Genomic DNA, 20,095 nt, shown 5'->3' on the forward strand with positions numbered 1-20,095 from the left:
TAGACTACTAAATGGGTTTTTGTAAAATGCAAGGGATAGTGTTGCTTGTCTAGAATCACACTGTGAGTCTGTGTGCATTTGCGCAACCATTGTGAGAGAAGCATTTGGTTGCATCGGGTATTTGCTGAGAGATAACTGTCAGGCTTTCATAGTAGTGTGCATTATTGAAATATGTAGAATCTCTGCAGTCACTTCACCCATTCCACATTAGTGAATGTGTTTTGGTAAAGTACAAGGAATAGTGTTGTTTGTCTAGAATCACACTGTGAGTCTGTGTGCATTTGGGAACCAGTGTGAGAGAAGCATTTGGGTGTTTCATGTTTTTGCAGACACATAAGTGCTTAAAAACCTATCCTGTTCTTACATTTTGGTAGAAATAGAAACCATTTCTTGTTTATGTGTTTGTAAAATGAGTCAGGTTTATACACTAATGAGCAGTAGTAAAATATTTGGAATGTGTCCAGTCACATTACCTCTTCAAGAATATTAAATGTGTTTTTGTAAAATGCAAGGGATACTGTTTGTTTTCTAGAATAACACTGTGAGTCTGTGTGCATTTAGAAACTGTACTGAGAGAAGGATTTGGGTATTTCATGTGTTTGCAGACACATAACTGCTTAAAAACCCATCCTGTTCTCCTACTTTGGTAGAATTAGAAACCAGTCATTGGTTAGGTATTTGTAAAAAGAGTCAGGGTTCTACAATTATGTGCAGTAGTACAATATGTGGATTGTGTGTACTCTGTTTACCAATTCCGGACAAGAAAATGTGATTTGGTAATATGCATGGGATAGTGTTTGTTGTCTAGAATTACACTGAGAGTCTGTATGCATTTAGGAACCATTTAGAGAGAAGGTTTTGGGTACTTTCTGTCTTTGCATACACATAACTGCTTAAAAAACTCTAATCATTTAGTCAGTACCCAAGTACTCATACACTGATCCAGGCCTTAGCACATGGATTGATTCAAACGCCTATCCACTATGCATGCAGGCCTCTAACCACCTACACACTTGTCTTTCACACCTTCAATACCCCAGTCAGTATTCATACAGTTCCCGCAAACACCCTGTCACTCCCATTACACTCCTCCAGAGACTCATTCAGCACCATGTACTAATTCATTTACTGCGCCAAAAAACAAACACTTATAAATTCACCCAGGCACTCTCCTTGCAATAGTCTAAGCATTCAGTCAGTACCCAAGTACTAATGGAGTGAGGCAGGCCTTAGCATATGGATTGATTCAAATGCCTATCCACTATGCATGCAGGACTATAACCACCTATACAATTGTCTTTCACACCTTCAATTGCCTAGTCAGTATCTATAAACTCCAATAAACACCCTGTCACTCCCCTTGCACACCTCCAGTGACTCATCCAGCACCATGTACTAATCTATTCACTGCGCCAAAACCAAAAAACGTAAAAGATTCACCCAGGCACTCTCCTTGCAGTACTCTAATGATTCAGTCAGTACCCAGGTACTCATGCAGTGACCCAGACCCTAGCTCATGGACTGCTTCAAACGTCTGTCCAGTATGCATGCAGGCCTCTAACCACCTACGCACTTGTTTTTAACACCTTCAATACCCCAGTCAGTATTCATACAGTTCCCGCAAACACCCTGTCACTCCCCTTACACTTCTCCAGTGACCCATTCAGCACCATGTACTAATCCATTCACTGCGCCAAAACCCAACCAGTAATAAATTCACCCAGGCACTCTCCTTGTAGTACTCTAATGATTCAGCCAGTACTGAGGTACTTATGTAGTGAACCCAGCCTTAGCACATGCACTGCTTCAAATGTCTATGCACTATGCATGCAGGCCTCTAACCACCTACACACTTGTCTTTCACACCTTCAATACCCCAGTCAGTATTCATACAGTTCCCGCAAACACCCTGTCACTCCCCTTACACTCCTCCAGTGATTCATTCAGCACCATGTAGTAATCCATTCACTGCGCCAAAACCCAAACACTTATAAATTCACCCAGACACTCTCCTTGCAATAGTCTAAACATTCAGTCAGTAGCCAAGTACTAATGGAGTGAGGCAGGCCTTAACACATGGATTGATTCAAACGCCTATCCACTATGCATGCAGGCCTCTAACCACTTACACAATTGTCTTTCACTCCTTCAATTGCCTATTCAGTATCTATATTCTCCAATAAACACCCTGTCACTCCCCTTGCACACCTTCGGTGACTCATCCAGCACCTTCTACTAATCTATTCACTGCATCAAAACCCAAAAACTTAAAAGATTCACCCAGGCACTCTCCTTGCAGTACTCTAATGATTCAGTCAGTACCCAAATACTCATGCAGTGACCCAGTCCTTAGCTCATGGACTGCTTCAAACGTCTGTCCAGTATGCATGCAGGCCTCTAACCACCTACACACTAGTTTTTAACACCTTCAATACCCCAGTCAGTATTCATACAGTTCTAGCAAACACCCTGTCACTCCCCTTACACTTCTCCAGTGACCCATTCAGCACCATGTACTAATCCATTCACTGCGCCAAAACCCAACCACTTATAAATTCACCGAGGCACTCTCCTTGTAGTACTGTAATGATTTAGTTAGTACCCAGGTACTTATGTAGTGAACCTGGCCTTAACACATGGACTACTTCAAACATCTATCCACTATGCATGCAGGCCTCTAACCACCTACACAATTGTCTTTCACACCTTCAATTGCCCAGTCATTATCTATAAACTCCAATAAACACCCTGTCACTCCCCTTGCACACTTCCAGTGACTCATCCAGCACCATGTACTAATCTACTCACTGCACCAAAACCCAAAAATTTAAAAGATTCATCCAGGCACTCTCCTTGCAGTACTTTAATGTTTCAGTCAGTACCCAGGTACTCATGCAGTGAACCATGCATTTGCACAAGGACTGCTTCAAATAACTATCCACTATGCATGTAGTGGTCTAACCACTTTCACACTTGTGCTTCAGGCCTACAATTCCCTAGTCACTATGCATACACTCCAGCAAACACACTGTGACTGCTGTTGCAAACCCATAGTGAGTCTTTCAGTACCATGTAGTAATCTATTCAGTAAAGTAAAACTCAACCAACTATGAATTCACCCAGTGTCTCTCCTTATAGTACTGTTATCATTCAGTCAGTAAGTATGTACTCATACAGTGAGGCAGGCTTTAGGGCATGAAGCGCTTCAAACTAGTATGCACTATGCATGTAGTGGTGTAACCAATGTCACACTTGTGCTTCAGGCCTATAATTCCCCAGTTACTATACATACACTCCAGCAAACACAGTGTGACTGCTGTTGCAATCCCATAGTGACTCTTTCAGTACCATGTAGTTAAACATTCACTAAAGTAAAACTCAACCAATTATGCATGCTTCAAAGTAGTATGCACTATGCATGAAGTGGTCTAATCACTTTTACACTTGTGCTTCAGGCCTATAATTTCTTAGTCAGTAATGATATAAAATTTGTTTGTATAGTAATAGAAAAGTATAATTTATAAATATATTAATATACATTTATTTATGATTTATTTTTACAGATACTGTTTATCACCATTAAAATAAAGTAATCATGCCGGAGAAAGTAAGAATAAGAAAAGAACAGAAAAAGGACAGTTACTTGAAGAAAAATCAACCACAAGTATTGGATAAACAACATAATGTGGATAAAAAGAAAAAATCTTCTGGTAAAATCACAAAGCAATTTATTAAAAATGTTTGTAGGACCAGACAGAATGTACAGAATGCTGAAACCTCAAAGAATGCTTCAAATAGAAAAAATACTCAAAATAATAGGAAAAGAAAAAAAGCAAATGGACAGTTAAAGGACACGAAGTATGGTAAAAGAAGGCAAAATCAGTATAAAGAAATACGCAAAAAATTATTTTAAAAGAGAGTAGTACATAATTTGCTGAAAGATACGAAGAAATATAAAACGAGAGCTCTATTTTATAAAAAGAAGAAGCATATTGAAACCATTGTTGAAAAGGCTTTTGAAGTAAAAAGGAAACTATTAATTTTAGCATTAAACAGAATTCGATCACTAGATAAACCAATCCATTTAATGAAGGCCAAAAGTAAGAGGAAAAGAGTAATTAACAGAACACATTTTTGTGATTTTTTTTGGGTGAATGGAAACACAGTTCACGTTCAAAGCCTTTCTTTAATGAAGAGAGTTATTTACAGAGCAATAATTTATTGCATGCAGTTTACACTAGTGGTCGAGGTTATGAGGTTAGAAATGGTTGTCCAATTGACAAAGAGAAAATGGTTCAAATAAATCCAGAAGAAGTGATAGCTGATGAAGTTCTAGGGAGATGTCCTAAAGACCCTATGTACACTTGGGATTGCAGTAGTATTTGTAGTGTACGACAAGAATCTATTAATAAATTATGTAATTTCTTATGAGCATATAGTAAAAAAAGTGTTAAACAAAAGATTAAGGTGTTGCAAGGACTAAACCCTTGCAGAGTGAGAAAAAATACTGGTTTGCAAGGTCATTCTCTGGCTTGTCTTTCTAGGAAAGTTTGTCAAAGTGTTTTTCACCATTTATGAATGTTGGCAGTACATCATACTCAAATGCGGAAGTTAGTGAGAAGATTGCATTATACAAAAAGTCCAGCACTAAAGTTAAATGAGTTGAACAGTGCTCTTTTGCATGGGTCAGTATCAGATGTGAAGAAGGTTTGTGATGATATTGAGTTTTGTTACTTTGGTCCTCAGCAAGAGAGTGCAGAAACTGACACATTAATAGAACAAAATGTTGAAGACAATGTAGAACCCATGATTACAAACATTTTTGAAGATCAAATCACAAAGTTTAAGGTGATTTCAGGTGAAAGACCACATTTTTCTTGTATTTGTTGTCGGCGAACTCACTATAAAAATCAGACTAGGAGTGTCAATCTGTATTTAAAAAGTGAAACAGAAAATAATGATAAGTGGAAGGAATTTGCAATTTATTCTGACCAGCGTATTTGCAAATATTGTTATAACAAATTAGATGAGAATAAAATGCCTGCTAGAGCTGTTCATAATAATCTAGAGTTGGTTGCAATTCCTCCAGAGCTGATAGATTCAAATAACTATGAGTCTATTCTCATTCAATGTGTGCACCTGTTTCAGGCTATTGTTCGTATGGAGCCTAAAACAGTTAAATTGCCTCCATCAGATTTACAAAGAGGATTAAAAGGAAGAGTTGTGTATTTACCATTAGATTTAAAGAAAAACATTGAAACTATGGGTGTAGACTGTGCAGAAAATGAACCACTAGTTATTCTAGTTAATGGTGTTTCTACTAAGAATAAGAACATCTGGCAAGAGTTAGTGGATGCTAGAAAAGTGCAAAAGGCAACATTGTATCTGATAAAAAAATAATGAGTACTATAGAAATGTGTTTGTGGGAGAAGAAGAAATAGATTTAGCAGAAGATACTGAAATGTCAAGTGGACAAATTGAAAAAGTGGACATGTCCATGAAGAAATCTATAAACATTACAGTGTTTATCCACTTAATTCCAAAGAAGTGATGGGGAATACAATTGAGTTATTCCAAATGAAAAAAGCAAAAGGAAGCGCCATGAGTGTATGGGAAGAGTGCTTGGAAGCTCGTTGTTTCCCGCAGTTGTTTCCAACAAGAAAAGGTGGACGATATGATGAACAGATTCCTGCATCTGAATATCGGACAACAAGATTATATGCAGAAGATCCAAGATTTCGACAATGTATCCCTGATATGTTTCATCTTCTGTTTGAAAGTGACTTGTCTGGAATTTCATATGAAGTAAATCACATTTTAAAAACTGGAGTGCATCTGCAAAATGTAACTGCAAAGTATTTTATGGATGAAGTGCATCAGAGAGATGATCATTTAGAATCTCAGTTGATTAATCTGATGACATGTCAGCGTGGGACTAATGAATATTGGTACCGTCGTCACGGAGAACTGAAATGTATGCTACGGAACTTAGGAACTCCTACATGGTTCCTTACACTAAGCTGTGCTGAGTACGCTTGGGATGATTTACTTGAATTTCTTCGAGAGGCAAATTCCAATATAAAAAATATTTAATCCAAGACACCTGGAGAATTGTGCTCTTTGGATCCTGTTAATGTATGCAAATATTTCAATCATAGATTTGAAGATATGATGTCTTTCATCTGCAATAAAAAGAATCCTCCTCTTAGAGAAGTTGTGGATTTCTTTTGGAGAAAGGAGTATCCAGGAAGAGGTGCTCCTCATATACATATGTTGTTATGGATCAAGGACGCCCCCACATTTGGAACAGATTCAGATGATACTGTTTTGCCTTTCATTGAAGAATATGCCACATGTGCTGTACCCAAAAGCAGAGAAGATAAAAACTTAAAACAACAAGTCTTACGATTCTAAAGCCATAGATGTGGAAAATACTGTCAACGAAAGTACAAGTCTAAGGATAAGTTCTATACCAAATGTCGTTTTGCATTTCCACGTCCTGTATTATCCAAAGGAAGAGTGAACAGTTTTATGTCAGCTATGCGACATACCATCACAAGAAAGTCTCCAAAAAATACCTACAACTTAAGAAGAAGCGAAGAGTCAAAATACATAAATGACTACAATCCAGTTATTTTATCCATGTGGAACGCTAACATGGATATTCAGTATGTTGCGGACAATTCCATTGCTATTGCTCGATATGTAACGTCCTACATTACTAAATCAGAAAAGACGGAATTGAAAGAAATTTCTCACGAGAAGAATCTAAGTAAGAAATTATACAGTTTCAGTTTGAAGCTGTTATCGCATCGAGAAATTGGAGCATATGAATTCTCAGATCGGTTATCATCTGCAAGTCTATACTCCAAAAGTAGAAGAATCATTTGGGTGAGTCTAGGTCTTGCAGCAATACGAAATCGGGTACTGAAATCTGTTCAAGAAATTGAATATTTAGCAGAAAAAGAACCAGAAAGTACAGATGTTTTGAAAACGAATATGTTGGACACATATTACCCAAACAGAAGTCATCATCTTGAGAACATGTGTCTCTATGAAGTGCTGCAAAACAACTCTTTTTTTAACGGAATACTACAGAGAACATCAATGATGGAAAATTAGAAGTCATTGGTTACGAAGGATGTTTGGTGAAACAAAGCAAAGGAAATTTGATTAATCACAGGAAGCTGAGTTGCGACACTGCTGATAAAAGGGAATTTTACTATTTAGCCCTTTTGCAAATGTTCAAACCATGGCGTTCAAAACTGGAATTACTTGGAGATTTTCAGAGCAATGAAGATTCATTTAATGCTTGTAAAGATAGCATACAATTCAGTGCTTTTGCAAATTATGTGAAAATGATGAATGATGAAATTGATCAAGAAGCTACAATTGCAGCTGAGATTTCTAGAGACAGTTCTCAAGACAGTCAAAGTTCTGCTGCACTGAGTCAAGATCCACTAGAACAACCAATTGTTGAAAATGAAGCAGCAATTGCCATGAATGAGGTGGAAATAGCAATGCATCAAGCTCAAGAAGATGTAATGGAGTTAGCAAACTTGGAAGAACAACTAAATGTTGAACAGAAACAAATATATCAGCAAGTGAGACAACAGATTGAACATGGATTACTTCATGAAAAGAAAGAGTGCTCATGCACATAATTTCAACCTATCTGAATGTATGTGAGTGGACAAGCTGGAACAGGAAAAAGTTTCTTAATTAAAGTAATTACAAGTTATCTACAGAAAACAACTGAGTCGCATTTGTCTTGTGTTTTCACTGCTCCAACTGGGTTGGCAGCACATACAATTAAAGGAATTACTATACATTGTTTACTAATGCTACCAGTAGAGCATGACAACAAATTGGAATACCACAAACTATCTGGAGAAGCTTGTTGTGAAGTTTCAAGAGTCCTGAAGAAAATGAAACTTCTCATTATTGATGAGGTAAGCATGGTCTCAAACTTGATGCTTGCTTTTGTGCATTTAAGAATGCAGCAAATTCTTAAAACAGAGTATGACGTGTTATTTGGAGGAAAACACGTCATAGTTTTTGGAGATCTACTGCAACTGACTCCTGTAAAAGGACAACCAGTATCTAAAACACTTGTGCATGAAGACACCAGAAAGTCTCTGGGTAGTATTGGAAACGTGAACATTTGGTCATATTTTGAATACAAAGAACTGATGAAAAATATGCGACAGGCAAATGATGCTGAATATGGAAGTATTCTTCAAGATATAAGAATTGGGCTTCTGACAGAACATGGCAAACAAGCTTTGCAGAGTCGATTACTTTCCAATTTGTTTCCAAATTAAAATGTAGCTCCTGAGAAAATATACATGAAAATTGCAGAAAATAAATCTGTTATCTGCTCAATGCCAACACTGCGCGAGTGTTCTATATTCAACGAAGAACTATTGAAATTATAAAAATGGAAGCCATCGATAAAATAGACCTATGGTTTTTCCTGTGAATTTCTATGGTTTTTTAAATGCTAATTCCTAACTATAACGTGCCTGAAACATATGGTTATTTCAAAGAATTTCAATGGTTTTTTAAATGCTAATTCCAAACTATAACATACCTGAAACCTATGGTTTTTTAAGTGAATATATATATATATACATAGATATAATTTTTTTTTAATGGGGAGACCCTCCAAACCCCCGATTATTTTTGCTTTACCACCATATTCCCTTATAAACCCTAAAAACATCCTTAACACCTGATGCCCTTATTCACCCCAAACCCTTTTAACACCCTTACTCACCCAATACCCTTCCTATCCCTCAACACTAAAAACACCTTATCCACCCATTACCCTTACCCACCCCAAAACCCTAAAACACCTTTACCACCCTATACCCTTGCCCATCCCTAAAACCTAAAACACCTTTAGCACTCATTATCCTTACCCACTTGCAAACCATAAAAAACAGCATTACCACCCGATATCCTTACTCACCCCTATACCCTAAAACACCCTTGCCATCAAGTACCCTTACCCACCCCTAAAACCTAAATCCACCCTTACCTCCCTATACCCTTCCCCACCCATGAACTCTACCCACTCCTAAAGTCTAAAAACATCCTTACCACCCTATACATGTACCCACCTCTAAATCCTAAAAACACTCTTTCCACCCAATATCCTTACGCACCGCTGAACCATAAAAACGTTCTTACCTTACTCATGACATCAGTGATAACATTATCCAGTGACTGTGAGTGTTTTTTAAAAGTTTATGAGTGTTAAATATATATCCCAAGGTGTATTGGTGAATCAGTAGGTGTATGAGAATCTGTATGGATGATTCAGTGGGTCCATGACTGACTGCGTAAGTGAGTGATTAGGTGTCTCAGTGGATTTATGGGTGAGTGACCGGTTGTGTGAATGTTTATATATGTCTGTCAGTTGGTGTCTAAATGGATGTATGGGTGTGTGAGTGGGTATGTGAGTGGCTGTATGGGTGATTGATTGGTTGTCTGAGTACCTGTATAGGAGTCTCAATGTCTGTTCTTTGTGAGTGGGTGAGGAGTTGTGTGACTGCCTGTATGAATGAGTGAGTGGGTGACTCAGTGGCTGTATGTGTTAGTGAGTGTGGGTGCGAGGGGCTGTATGGGTGAGTGTGTGTGTGTATGGCTGTGTGGATGAGTGGATGTGTCAGTGGTATATGAGTGAGGAACTAGGTATGTGAAAGGCAGTATAGGTGAGGGATGGGGTATATGAGTGACTGTATGAGTGAGTGAGTGAATGTGAGAGTGACTGTATGAGTGAGTGTGTGCTTGTGTCAGTGACTGCATAGGTGAGTGAGTATGCGTTACTATCTGTATGAGTAATTCAGTGGGTGTGGGTGTAACTATATAGGTGAGTAAGTGGCTTTGTGATTGACTGTATGGGTGAGTGAGTAGTTGTGTGAGTAGCTCTATGGTTGACTGACTCAATGAGTGAGTGGCTGTATGAGTTGATGTGTCAGTGGCTGTATTAGTGAGTGAGTGGCTGTATGGGTGAGTGAGTGGATATGTGTGTAGATCTAAGAATCAGTGAGTGGGTGTGTAAGTACTGGTATGGGTCTGTGAAGGGGTTTGTGAATGGTCCTCATGGCCATCTAGGGCTCCATGAAGGCGGGCCACGCGGCCCTCCTCCTTTGTAAATTAAGCCCCAGGGAGATGGTGGTCCCAGGGGCTGCGGGGGCTGCATGGCCCCAGTATTTAATTTAAAAGAGTTGCTACGGGGAGGTGGAGGTCCCAAGGGCTGTGTGTGGGGACTGGAGCCCCACCATGCATTTTTATTTAATTTAGCCCCTGGGGTGGTGGCTGCGTGTCCTCCCTGCATTTGTGTCATTTAGCCCTGGGGAGGTGGTGGTCACAGGGGCTGTGGGGGAGGCCATAGGGCCTCTCCCTTATTGGTTTTTAATTTCATCTGTGACTCAGGGAGGTGATGGCTACCAGGGCACCAGGAGAGGCTGCAGGGCCTCCCAATATTTTTTTTTCTTTTACCTGTGACCTGGGGATGTGGTGGTCCCCAGGGAAGTGGGGGAGGTCATAGCGCCTCCCCATATAATTGTTTTATTTCATCTGTGTCCGGGGGAGGTGGCGGTCCCTGGGGCTGAATCTACAGTGTCCCTATAAATACAACTGGGAATTCCTTTAACTTTCTCTGCAACTACTGAACAGATTCACGTCAAATCACAAAAAGGCACATCCCTGAAGCAGCATCCACCTTCCTGCCAAATTTGGTGTAATTCCATTCAGCAGTTCAGGCTGTAGGCGTGTCTAAATGTCCTATGGGATATAACATAGGAGAAACATGCTTTTAAGCACCCTCTAGTTCTCGGCCCCCGCTTGATAGATCACCCTGAAACATTCAAGATAGCAGCTGTACTGAGCGTTGTATTAGTTTTCTAAATGTTTATGAGTGTTAAACATATATACTGAGCCACTACAAAACTTGAATTTGTATAATAGGTGTACTACTAATGAGTGATACTACTCCTAACATATATTATGAGAGTGGTGTGTGACTGTGTGTGTCTGTATATGAGTGGGCATGTGAGTGGTTGTATGGATGTGTGACCTGGAGTGTGAGTGGGTAAGTGGGTGTGCAAGGGGTTATATGGGTTTGTAAGTGGGTGTGTGATTGGTTGCATGGATTTGTGACTGGGTGTGTGAGTGGCTATATGGATGTGCAAGTGGGTGTGTGAGTGGTAGTGGAGGTGTGAATGGGTGTGTGAGTGGCCGTATGGGTGTGTGAGTTTTTGTGTGGGCTTATGAGTTGGTGTGTGATTTGATGTGTGAATAATTGTATGGGTTTGTATGTGGGTATATGAGTGGCTTTAAGGGTGTGAGACTGGGTGTGTGTAATATTTGTGTAGGTGAATGAGTGGGTGTCTGAGTTCCTGTATGGATGAGTGAGTAGGTAAGTCAGTGGCTGTGTGGCGGAGTGAGTGTGTGTGAGCCACTGTATGGATGAGTGTCTGCATGTGTGAGTGGCTGTATGGGTGTATGAGTGGATGTGTGAGTGGCTGTATGATTGAGTGTAAGAGTGGCTGTATGGGTGAGTGAGTGGGTATGTGAGTGGCTCTATGGATGACTGAGGATGTGTGTGAACGGTTTTATGGATGTATGAGCTGTTGTGTGGGCTTCTGAGTTGATGCATGATTGGTCCTGAAGATGATGTATTCAGTGATGTCATTTGAGATGTCATCAGTGATATCATCAGAGATGTCATTGACCATGTCATGAGTGATGTAATATGTGAGGTCATAAACAGAAACAGTGCATTATGGGAGCACAAGTTATAGTTACTGCTAAATTTCTGAGCCTAACTATAATGTCCCTGTAATCTTTGGTTTTCTCAGTGAATTTCTATGTTTTTTTAAATTCTGTTTCCTAACTATAAGGTCCCAGGAACCTTTGGTTTTCTCAGTACATTTCTAAGGTTTTTTAATGTTAATTCCTAACTATAACATCCCTGTAACCTTTGGATTTTCTAGTGAATTTTAAAAGCTTTTTACATTTTATTTTCTAACCGGAACCTGTAAACCTTGAGAGTGTTTGTGTGAATGGCTGTATAGGTTCATGAGTGGGTGTGTGCGTGGCTGTATGGGTCTGTGAGTGGGTGTGTGAGTGGCTGTATGTATCTGTGAGTGGGTGCATGAGATCCTGAGTGGGTCTGTGAGTGGGTGGATGAATGTCTGAGTGAGTACCTGAATGAGTCTGTGAATGGTGTGTGAGTCTCCAAGTGGGTCTGTGGGTGGGTGTGTGATTCTCTGAGTAGGACTGTGAGCCAGTCTATGAGTCTCTGCGCTGGTCTGTGAGTGGGTTCATGATTTTCTGATTGGGTCTGTGAGTAGCTGTGAGAGTGTCTGAGTGGTTCTGTGAGTAGGTGCATGAGAGCTGAGTGAGTGTGAGAGTATCTTAGTGCATCTGTGAGTAGGTACATGGGTATCTGAGGAGGTCAATGAGTACATGCAAGAGTATCTGAGTAGGTCTGTGAGTGGGTGTTTGAGTGTGTCTGTGAATGGGTATGTGAGTGTCTGATTGGGTCTGTGAGTGGGTGTATCAGTGTCTGAGTGGCTCTGTCAGTGGGTGTGTGAGTGTCTGAGTATGTAAGTGGGTATCAAAGTGTCTGTATGGATGTGTCTGTAGCTGTATGAGTGACTTATCCACCAAGGCACCACACCTGCCCCTTTGTCCAACAAGAGTCCACAATTTTGCACAAAATATCTTCCCAAGTGGAGTACTTTCTACTGGTTAATTACTAAGTGCTACCTCCTTGATTAAATGTCCAGTACGTAGTCTACACTACAGCTGCGTAATTGACCACAAGGGAATGTCTCCAGCGAACTTGTGTGCATTTTGGCAATGTGATGGTTCCTTGTGCATCTTTATCCAGAAATATGTGATAACATGGATCCTCCTATAGAGAAGACAACGAGATTCCAAAGAGGAAATTTCCACTAAACAATGGTCTTTCTTCTTACCTACGTGAAGTGAGTGCTTCATTATTAGGTGGAGATGTCGTCATATTCCTAGGCATCGAGAACGCATCATCAAAGTCAGCAGGAAACATGCTGGGTGGCCACTTTTTAAACTGTCCATCATACTGGCAAAAGGTAGCAAGACTTTTGCATACTACTGGGCAGGGCCAAATGACAAAGCTTCTAAGTGATTTGTTAATTTGAATACTCATAGCAATTTAAAGGAACCATGGTAAGGACAAGAAAGGACCTACTGTCAGTCAGTAGAGATTTTGCTCCAATATTTCAACAATGCATTCACCACTATGAAGCATTTCAGATCGTCTTTCAATATGGAATTGCCGAGAAAGCACACTCTCCTTCCCTTTGCCAAGCCCAAGAGTTAGGATCATTTGTCCTTTACAGAAGGGGAGCTTCAACTAGAGGATGTGCTATGTTTTAGTTGTAAGTGCTTCCTGTTGAGGTTTCATTTCTGTGAAATGAGCATCTGGGCCAGAACAGCCATAGGGACCCTTTTCCCCAGGCAACAAACAATGGGGCAGGGGGGCTGTGTGGTCCCCCTCCCAGGCCAATTAAAGCCCCGGGAATCCCATCCCCTGGGGCCCGGCCTCTTTAGTCTGGGTGCCCTGACCCCACCCAGTGTACTCAGTCTCCAGGGTGGGCGAGCCAGAATGCCCCTGCGGTCCCTGCTGGGTCCTTCCTCTAGCGGAAGTCAGCTTAGCTTTCACACATAAGGAGCTGCTAAATATGCATCTCCCTGAATGTGGAAGCAATCCTTTTGTCTGTTTCACTGCCTGCTTCACACAGCAGGCAGAGAAACAGACAAAAACTCTGCTCCCAGCAAGCAGGAGCAGATTGATAACTCCCACTTGCTGGGAGCGTATTTTGTGTGGGCTCTGACTTGGTGTGAGCTGTCAAAGCTCCTGCCAAGTGAGAGCAAACAGCTATCTTTGGAGGGTGTCTACCTCAGGAGATAGTAGGAGCTTGTCCTGGGGGGTGGGGTTCCCCAGGGCATTAGTGGCTCCCGAATTTGGCCGCATGGCACCCTTCTTTAATTACATGGGCCATTCTCGGGGAATTGGAGGTCCTGAGGTCCATATATGGTGCAGAGGAGGGGCTGCATGGCTCTCCTCTCAATTCAGAATATTACATTGACCCAGGGGAGGTGGTAGTTCACACAGCCTCCATTTAAATGCTTGTTTTTGCCCCAGGAAGGTAGTGGTCCCAGGGCCTTGTGCCAGCCCGAGGAGGTGGATTCCCCTCAATTTATAAAAATAAAGCCCTGGGTAGGTGGTGGTACCCACGGCTCAAATAAGCCCATGAAGGGGGGTCCGTGCGTCCCTCCTCTAATATCTCATTCTCCACAAAGCCCTGGGGACATGGAGGTCCCTGGAGCTCAAAGAGTCTTAGAAGGGGGACCCTGTGTGCCCCCTCCTTTTTTTTAAAATGCCCCTGGGACCTGGCCCACCTGGGTGCTTTTTTTAAAATAAGCTCTTTCTTTTTATTTCTGAGCCGTTTCGCAGCACAAATCTTTTTTAAAAAGGACCAGAGATAGTGGATAGGGCTTTCCTGCCCCCTTTTCCTTATGTTTCACTTTTTTATGACTTAGCTAAAGCAGAGTTACAAAATGGCTGCCAACACTTCCTGGTTGAAGTGTTGGCAGTCAATCAGATCTCAGCATGAGATCGGAAGGGTTTAAAGAGCCTTCACTTCCATAGATATACAATATATTTTTCTTTAATATCGCCCAAACTACTGAACGGGTTTACACCGATTCACAAAAAGTTAGCTTTCTGGACCAAGTGCTACCTTTCTGCCAAATTTTTCTCTTGCCTATATCTTTAGAGCCATTTGATGGATCTTCATGACATTTTCACAAAAAAATGTGCAGTGATTCTAGTTGTGCATGGACGGGTTTGGGGGATCTGTCAAACGGGGGCTGAGAAAAAGGGGGGATCAAAAAATGTGTATTTCCCATGTTAATTTTCATAGGGATTTTGAACATGACTACAGCCCGAACCACTGAATGGAATTACACCATATTTGACAGAAAGCTAGTTCTTGGTCCAGAAGGAGTGCTTTTTGTTACTTGGTGTAAATCCGTTCAGTAATTTTTAAGATATTACAGGAAAATCAAATTTGGATTGGCTAGGGTCGCGGATCCTCCGAGGATCCAACAGTCCACATGCTGAAATCAGATTGGCTGCCAACTCTTCAAACAGGGAAGTGTTGGCAACCAACTTGTGACTTGGCTTTGCTAAAAAAAAAAAAAGAGGGCCGGGTAGGAATACCCTGCCCCGCTAGCTGTGGTGCTGGTTTTCCCTGTGACACTCACAGGGCCAAAAAACACTTTTAAAAAAAAAGTAATTGCCGCAGCAACAGCAGAAATACTTGTTGTGGTTGTCCAGGCAGAAGTAGTTGCCGTCGGAGCATGCATTTGCCCCGATGAGCCATGGCAGTGCTTGGGCTATATGGGGTACGATGATGGACTCAGAGCTGTGATCACTGTGCTCCCTTCTGCCAACTACCATGGAGCAGCCCAGAGCTGAAAGGAGAAGACGCCTGGTATGTCATCTTTTGCTGCAAGAGTAGGTGAAAAGCTGGATGTAGCGCATGCAGTAGGTGACTCCCGGGAATATTCAGCACAAAGAATGCAGCTGGCCAGTGGATCTCTCCAAGTCAGCTACTCTGAAGCCCTGGCCACAGCTGATTGAAAGGCCAGTCGCAAGAAGGGGGATTCATGTCTGCAAAGGTGAAGCAGGAAGCAAGACTAACCAAGGACAGTGCCATGCTGCTACCGTGCTTTTCTTTTGTGGAGGTAACGGGAGACGGGTCTGACTCTGAAGTAGGTAAGGTGCAACTATGATCAGAAAATGTAGACGTCTGGAAATAAGCAAATGGCTGCAATATCTGCTGAGAGCACCCCGTGTGAGGCAAACGTGATGCTGACAGAAAATTCACAAATTCAATTGTATAGTGTTTGAGAGACCTTGACCTTGGCTTTACTTTGCCCCATTGAGCCATTTGAAAGTACTAAGTAGTCAGTTCCTCAAACGAGGTGTCCTCCTTTTTGCACCCTAAGTCTACGGGGGTCAGACCCTTTTGGCACCCTGCAGCCTTGTCCTCTTTAATTGCGTATGCGGGAGGGGGAGTGAGTTGTAGCACTCACTGACTGCCCATCCTTTGTTTGGGGCAGCTGCCACCATTTTGCCATAACTATTTTGCACCATGGGCCCTCCGCTCGGTTATGGCTTTGACCTCCTACTAGCCTGCTACGCATACCACATACATACTCTGCCTGCTCATGGAACTCCACGGACTCTCGCTGAGTTTTTTGTCAATTCGGCAGGATTCTACTGGGTAAAACTCTGCGAGCTTCGCCCAGGCCTTGATGTCAGCAATTAAGTCATCAGTGATGTAATATGTGAGGTTATAAGCAGTGCCTTGAGGGGCGTAAGTTATAGTTAGCTCAGGTATATATATATATATATATATATATATATATATATATATATATATATATATATATATATTTATTTATATTTATGCACACACATACACTTATCTGATATATACTTACCATTCCATTGTAAAGCTATGCGTGGTAAAGGCATGCATGGGAAAGGCATTGCACAGCAAAGGATACATGCTAAAGCATTGCATTGTATGTGGTGTGTTGTAAAGTATGTCCCTGTGTGAGAGGCTTTTCAGATTGATTGAAGTTAAATGAGAAGTTTCTACCCTACACTCCTAACTGGGTAGGGCAGATGGAAGCCCTGATCTCTTTCTCACTCTTGGGGCAGGCAGGGGCAGGCAGAAAAAAGTGTCATGAGCCAGATTCTTTTGCTACACTCTTGGAAGCTAGGCAATGACATAACGTCAGCCTGCATAGTGCTTGTCATGGGACAGCACCACAGATGCTGTCCTGGTAGAAATAACGGAGAAATACATTAGCACAAAACTAGCAAGCTATCTGGAAAGTTACAATATACTGGAAAATGAACATATGGGTTTCAGATCAGTGCATGGCACAGAATCAGCAATAATTCTGGCCATCGATAAACTGAGGATAATGGGTAATAGAGGTCAAGCAGCAGTTCTGTTACTATTAGATCTGTCAGCTGCATTTGACACTCTCAGCCACCAAATACTGATATTCAAAGTGAAAGAGATAGGGGTGGGAGGAATATTATTGGAACAGATTGAATCTTATTTGTCAAACAGGTGCCAAGCAATCTCACTTACTCTTTTCTGCTTGGAGTTTAAGAAAACAGAACACGGAGAACCCCAGGGGTCAGCACTGAGCTCTATTCTCTTCAGTATATATATACATCCATTGTTGACCCTCTAAAGATCTTACGAGATCTCATTTGTAAACTATGCAGACCATACACAGTTAATCCTGTCTCTAGACAAGAATAGCCATATCCCTGTAGAGGAGCTTCACGCTTGCTTAAAAGAGATGTCAAGCTGACTGAAAAAGAATGCATCAAAGTTTAATGGAGGAAAAACTGAATTCTTTATGTTGCTCACCCTCCAAACAGCCTTATTCCCTCCTGAATGATTTCTAGCCATGGACCAGCACGATAATCTTAAAATGTCTCAGGTAGTGCGAAACATGGACGCATGCGTGGGTGAGAAGCTATCCATGGAAACACCTATTTACAAAACAGCAGCTTTAGACTTTCTGAGGAATCTTAGAAACATTGTTCCACTACTGCTCCAGCCAGCTAAAAAGTTAGTGGTTCGATGCACTGTCTAGAGTAGAATCAACTAGTGTAATGCACTTTCACTGGGGGCACCAGACTACCTAATTAAGAGAATATATGGGGTACAAACAACAACAGCAAAACTTGCACTGAATAAATTGAGATTTGACTCGTCCTCGAGATCCTTGAGAGCTGCACTGGCCTCCAGTACTAGAGAGAATAGTCTTTAAATCAATGTGTGTGGTCTACACTGCCTCAAATAGAACAGGACCTGCGCTGCTACAAAGAACATTCAGCCACTACAGGCCACTGAGGAACCTGCAGTCCTCATCGGCTAAATCTGGTCTGTATCATGAAATTTAGAAACGTGAGGTGGGGTGGAAGGACCTTTCAGATAAAGGTAGCCCAATTGTGGAACAAGCTTCCAGCTCCCCTTAGAGCCAGTGAAAATGTCAACTGCTTAAGAAAACACCTAAAAACCTGGCTCTTTCCAATAAAGGTCAAGATGGAATAGGAAAAAAGGAGCAGAAATAAGTTTGTATTGTGTTTCAGGATTTGTCAAGGTTGCTATAGCTCCAACATACCTGCAAGTTCAAGTTTTGCGCTCTACAAATGTATGTTACTTACTTACCATGCCCTGCACCGAGAACCATAAAAAAAGGCTGCTGTCACTCCTATGCAGAGCGGTGCTGCTGTCTCCGTCCTTGTAATATGAACTGCAAACAACAGCTCCAACAACAGCGGAAGGAGACACGCTCTTTGACTCTAGGTGTTCGCCCTCCTTGATGAGGACTCAAATGGAAAGGGGAAAGCCATTGAATGTCAGTCAAATGGGGTTGGCATATCCAACAAAGTATTGCCTGAAGAGGGCTGACCCTTCACCCCACTCTGTGTATACTGTCTTGTAGGCTGATTCTAAATGTGAATAACACTTCTATCAATCAATCAATCAATCAATCAATCAATCAATCAATCAATCAATCAATCAATCAATCAATCAATCAATCAGTCAATCAATCACATTACTTTATTCAGTATAAAAGAATACCATAAAAGTACAAGTAAAATATAGCAAAGTTAAAAAACTAACCAATTCAACAATCTAAAAATCTACATGATACTTATTCAATACATCAATAATTAGGTACCCCTCCTCTCAGCCAATTCATTCATAAAACCATGAGAGGAATAACATCACCGGCACCAATGCCCCTTGTTGCTCTAAGCCTGACCGCTGCCCTTAAAAAATTTACAGAACAAAACAGAGTCAAAGCATCTGAGGATAGTTTTAAAAATAACAAGGCCACCCTTGCATGTTTAAATCTAGCTTTCTTTAAAATTCTCTTTAAAAAGATGCTCCTGGATTGAGAATAAAAGGGACATAATAAAACAAAGTGAAGGGTATCCTGTGGAGACCATTGGTTGCAGCCACATGGTCCCTTCATCTCTATAGACGCAGTATATCCTTCCGGGTCAGCTAGTATGTGGTGCAGAAGATTAAGCCTGAACCGTGTCATTAAAAATCTATCATGGGCATTATGAAAATAAGACAAATAAGATTCGATGCCCCCGGATGTTTTAGTTAGAAGGTGTTCTCTCACTGGCGGTTTAATCAGCTCCCTATCTTTCCTGAGTGTTGTGACATGCTTCAAAAACCGGTCCTTAACCAGGGCCTTCTCCTGCACAGATATTTTAGAAGGGTTAGTAAAAAGGTCTGCACATCCTATTCCCTCAAGGGTCTCCTTCACATACTTTAGCCATGGGATATTAAGCCCCCGGTCGAGGGCGAGGCAGTCTGCTATGACCTGCCTACTGAATGTCACCTCCGCGTTTGCCCAAATTTTAGCCCAGCAGACTAGGGGTTTAACTCCCAACCTGTCCCTAATGTAACAAACGCCAAGTTCTTCATGGACAATATGGGATGGCGTACTCTGAGGCACTTTGAGCAAATGCCGAAGATACTTATTTTCCTCTATTTGTAGTTGCTTCGCGTCAATAATTTAATTTAGATGGCTGTCAAATAAAATCCCCAAACACGAAAAAGAGTGCACCTTTCCCAGGCGATGTGAACCAATAGTACAATTGTACAATTGTACAATTTGCTTGTTTTTTTTGTCCACTTCCATGATATATGATTTTGACAGATTGGGGGACAAATCTAAGTTCTCCATAAAAGAAACGAAGCCGTTAATCAAAATCTGCAACCCTTTGGGGGTGTGGGCAAGGAGAACCGCGTCATCCGCGTAAAGCAGGACGGGAATCCCTCGAGTGCCAATCCTTGGTGTGTCAACCTTTAAAGTGCTTAGTGCCTGATCCAGTCTATTTATATACAATGTAAACAAAAATGTGGCCAGAATGCAACCCTGTCTGACCCCACTAGAACATAAAAAAGGT

The sequence above is a fragment of the Triturus cristatus genome, chromosome 2_1 (genome assembly GCF_964204655.1).
Source record: "Triturus cristatus chromosome 2_1, aTriCri1.1, whole genome shotgun sequence".
NCBI lineage: Eukaryota > Metazoa > Chordata > Amphibia > Caudata > Salamandridae > Triturus > Triturus cristatus.